This window comes from Canis lupus, chromosome 1 (assembly GCF_011100685.1).
Source record: "Canis lupus familiaris isolate Mischka breed German Shepherd chromosome 1, alternate assembly UU_Cfam_GSD_1.0, whole genome shotgun sequence".
In the NCBI taxonomy this organism is placed as follows: domain Eukaryota; kingdom Metazoa; phylum Chordata; class Mammalia; order Carnivora; family Canidae; genus Canis; species Canis lupus.
This window is the reverse complement of record NC_049222.1, coordinates 19,528,096-19,532,550: the sequence shown is the minus strand read 5'-3', so window position 1 is coordinate 19,532,550 and position 4,455 is coordinate 19,528,096. Positions and strand designations below refer to the sequence as shown.

The 4,455-nt window shown below is 47.2% G+C and overlaps 1 long non-coding RNA gene across 1 annotated transcript; it reads right to left on the bottom strand.

Moving 5' to 3' along the window:
* Positions 1-947: 947 nt before the first annotated feature.
* Positions 948-3,953, bottom strand: LOC111090613. The gene is made up of 3 exons (XR_005353031.1): positions 3,814-3,953; positions 1,383-1,617; positions 948-1,060 (listed from the first exon to the last, which is right to left on the bottom strand). It is a non-coding gene; the product is annotated as an uncharacterized LOC111090613 (long non-coding RNA).
* Positions 3,954-4,455: the final 502 nt, after the last annotated feature.

Here is a 4,455-nt window from a genome sequence, read left to right as displayed (position 1 = left end):
TAGGATAGGGCAGTTTGGGGCTCTGTTCTCCCACTCCAAAAGCCATGGCTAGCACTGACTCTTGACCTCCTGAATCCCTAGAATCAGAGTGGGAGGCGACCTTAGCCTTCTCCTAGTCCAGCCCTTCACTTTGAAGCCAAACACACAGTGGTTCTAGAAAGCTAAAGAATGCTTTAACATACCGTGATCGTCCTACTTGGGCTGGAATTCAGCACGGGCTTTCATGGGGTTCCATTCTCTTTCCACTAAATCATACCCTCTGTAAACCAGATTTCCCAGCATCCCCACTTTCTCAGGCCATTCTGTTTTCCACATAAAGGAGAGGCTTGCAGCGCCCTATCTGAACACTGAAACCAATAGCACTTCATGCAAAAACCTCTTGGATTGCCATGGCTCAAGACTCACGGGCTAAGGGAAATAAGCACTGTGCAGAAGTAGCTATAAATAAAAGCCCCAAACTAGTGAAAGTTTCTAGATCTCCTTTTTATTTAAATGTTCCTCATTTATATGCAACCAATTCACAAAAGCCCACACACCAATCTGTAACGCACCTGGTATTGTGAGAAATTGCCAGTTTGGTGGTGTCGTGCTTTTTTCCCCCACAATAAAAACTGCACAATGTCATGTCCTTAGGGTACATCAGTCCCCTTTCCTTAGTCTTTAATGAATCCTCCGAAGAGTTAGGTTTATAAAATACACCCAACAAAAATAGGCTGTATTTATTCCCTATCATTGTAGGGACACCTGTCCAGGTACATTTTTAGAGAGTGGGTTTGTCCAATAGTTCTCTCTGGTGTGACCTTGTACCACACTTGTGCTGTACGGAAAACCGTTTTAGTTGGCTTGGGCTGCTGTAATAAAATACCACAGACCAGGTGGCTTAAAGAACAGATATTTATTGTCTCAGAGTTCCAGAGGCTTAAAGTCCAAGATCAAAGCGTCAGCAGGGCTGGTTTCCTCTGAGGCCTCTCTCTTGGGCTTGGAGACGGCCACCGTCTCCTCCCTGTGTCTTCACATATCATCTTTCCTCTGCCCATCTTTGTGTCCAGATTTTCCTTTTCTATAAGGAAATTGGTCATATTAGATCCAGACCCCTCCTACTGACCTTATTTTAACTTAATTATCCCTTTAAAGACCCCCCCCCATCTCCAAATACAGTCAGATTATGAGGTACTGAGGGGTAGGCCAAATTCAGCCCATAACACCCAACACCCTCCCCACCAAATCTGTGTCTCCTTGCATGCAAAATACATTCTCTCCATCCCAACAGCCCTAAATGTCATAACCCTTCCACCATCAACTCCAAGGCCTCTACCTCCAGCCGCTTTTAGGGCTGGAATGTGAAGAGGTGAAGAGGGATTAAAATAATCCGTCATTCTCACCTAAAACTGGTTTATAGGCCACGGAGAGCAGCTTTGGCTACCTGGGCTCCATCAGGAGAGGCGTGAGGCTCTCCAGGGGGCTTCCACAGCTCAGAGCAACTCCTCTGGGAGAAGGAAGTGTGTGTCTCCCAAGACCACTGCACAAAACTAGAGGGATGAAGTGGGTAGGCCTCTGTGGTGAAGGAGAATGCATCTCCTCTGGCCTCTTGTTCAAAAGGTGCTGATTTCCTCTGTTCTAGGAAAGGAACACAGGGAGAGCTGATTCAGCTCACTGAGGGTAAAAATAGCTAAGTGGACAGCTTGAGTGAGACTTAGCACTTCACCTGTTTTTCCTATTATCAACTGCACATGGGACGCATCAAGGACTGCGAAGTTAGAAGCCATTGTAAAACCAAGGCTCTGTGTAAAAACCGTCTATCTGAAATTGAGAAGTGGTGGGGAGCTCACTCGGATTGGAAATAGCCGCTTCGCAGGCTCCTCCTTGCACAGCTGCCAGGGGAATGGCAGTCCACGGGAAGCCTCGGTGGTACGAGGAGCACGTCAGGGAATGCACCAGGGATACGTGCCACCAACGGCATTCCAGCACATTCCACCCGGAGGAGGAAAGCTTGGGCTTCCCAGGGTCTTTTGACAGTCTTCCAAAGTTCCCTGCCACTTCTAGCTACCCAAAGGTGCGTTTGTGGGTCAAGTTCATTTTCAGGGGGACCAGGTTGGACACCTTTTCCGTAAAGAGCCACATTTATGCCCGATTCACGTATCTACTTGAACACCTACAATTTTTGAACCGTAACACTTGAAGTGGCCGTTGGACCCTTCAGCCTGGCTCACCGCTCATAAGTAGGACTTCCCCAGGGGAGGTGAATAGAGACAAGTGGACAGCCTTTGGAGGGTCTCCTGTTGTCCCTGAGTGTCATTCTGGTGTTTTAAGAAATCCTAAATTGATCCTCAATTCTACAGGGTCTCAAAAGTGTCAAGTTAGGGATTTGATAAGGGAGCAGGAAAACAGATCTTTGGGGCTTAAGGAGAAAACACACACACACACACACACACACACACACCTATGTTCATTTTTTGAGAGAGAACAAGAGACAGCTTGAGAATAGCAAACATGCCCCAGTTTGCCCATCCTTAAATATTATTAGATGAATCTGTCATGTTGACAAATAGCCCCCACTAAGCGCAAACCCAGCAGCCAGCAAGCATGGGCAGAGTGTTTGCTCCCGCTCCTCACAAATGCAAATCGTGGAATGCACGAGGCCTGTATAGTGCACACATGTGGTCTAAAAATACCCTGCCTGTCCCATCTCTCTGGGGATCCACTTCCCAGGCCACCGGGGCCCTGAGGCCAGGGCCTGCCCAGGGGAGGAGCAGGGGCCTCTGTTTGCACCAGAGCTAATTACTGGAGGACCTAGACAGGCAGCTGCTGGGCCCCGGCTCTCAGTTTGCGAGCGTCTTGCAAGGCTGTGGTTCTAACTTTAGAACTGCACTCCAAACTTTGATCTTTCAGCACTGCTTGGCTTTAGGCAAAACATAAACTTGAGAGCTGCAACATGTTTTTTAAATTTTATTCCCCTGGCAGTTTTAGAATAAGGACAGGAATTATTTTCAAATGAGAATCTTTGACTGCATAACACAGGCTTCCAAAATTAAGCAGAAACACATGGCGGCTCTTATTATTAAATTTCCCTTGGAAAACAATGGTTTAAATTATTGGGGGGGGGGGGTTTAGTTTGATAAAACTTTGAAATGTGAAGCCTAAAGTCTAAAATTCAAAAAAAAAAATAGCTTTAGTATTGTTGGAGTTTCGGTTTTTTTTTTTTTTTAAGATTATTATAGACTTTTTCTAGCCCTGACATTATTAATCCATATTTGCCAATTTTTTTAAAAAAAGGAATGCTTTGGGATTTAAAATGTAAATGACAATTTTTAAAGCTGAAAACCAGGTGCTAAAGGGTTTTCTGAAATACAGAGAGATATTTGGAGTGCCCGATTAGAGCCTCTCCCCATAAAGCATGTTTTTAAGAAAATAATGAAGAAGATAGAATTTAACTGTAGCCTAATCTGCCGGAGATTCGATGTAGCATCGAGCAGGAGATAGAGACCTAGCAAGGTGCTCTGTGCACTCCCTGGCTGACAACACTCAGGTCGGCCACCATTAGGGCCACTGGCACCTTCTACCATCAAACTCTATCAATGCACAGCTTTCCTCTTCTCCCCAAGCCATTGCCAAAAAGGGATTCGGGCAAGAGGATGTTTTTGGAAACTGCACTGTCTCAGACCTCCCAGGCACTATTCAATTCCTCCTTCCCTTCCAAGACTCAGTCAATTACTACCTTCTCGATGAAGCCTTTCTGATCACCTCATTTAAAAGTTTCCCCATGCCCTCATCAGCCCACATCCTTATTGTGCGTATCACTCGTTTGGAACTTACGATTTCCTGCTGAATGTGGTTAGTGATCTTTAAAATGTGGCTCTTCCATTCCCAGCTACCTTATAAGATCCTCAGTGGCAAGAAGCAGCTCTTTCTGCTATCCGCCTCCCCCCTTGGGCCTAGCTCGGTGCCGGGGTGGGGGTTGGGGGGGTGCTGTGGCTGGGCTCCCCGCTGGTACTGCAGGGGGATAATCACAGTGCTCCAGTAATGACAAGAACTTATCTTCTAGCATCACCCAGAGGACACCCTAGGCAACAAACACAGATGGAAGAAAAGAAACCCAAAGTCCTTCCACCCCCTTTCCACTCCTGCCCTGAAGGAGAGCCATCTGCAGGAGGTGGGGCAAGCCCCTCCCCCGCCCCCCTCCCCCAGGCTCTCTGGCAAGCTGGCACATGCCCCTGGAAGCCTTCGGCAGAATGGAGAGATGGGAGAGGAGACAGGCAGCAGGTAATCCCCCCTGTGATTGTGCAAGGGACTTACTTTTTTACATCTGTCGAGTCTCCTAACCTGGCTCCACATTAGAGACCCAGCATGTTTTGAAGCTTCTCTGATTAAAGGGATAATTTCTACCTGGTGTATGGTTGGCCTTAATGATAGCCACCCACCCCTCCGCACGCACAGCGGCTTCCCTGACCCTCTTTG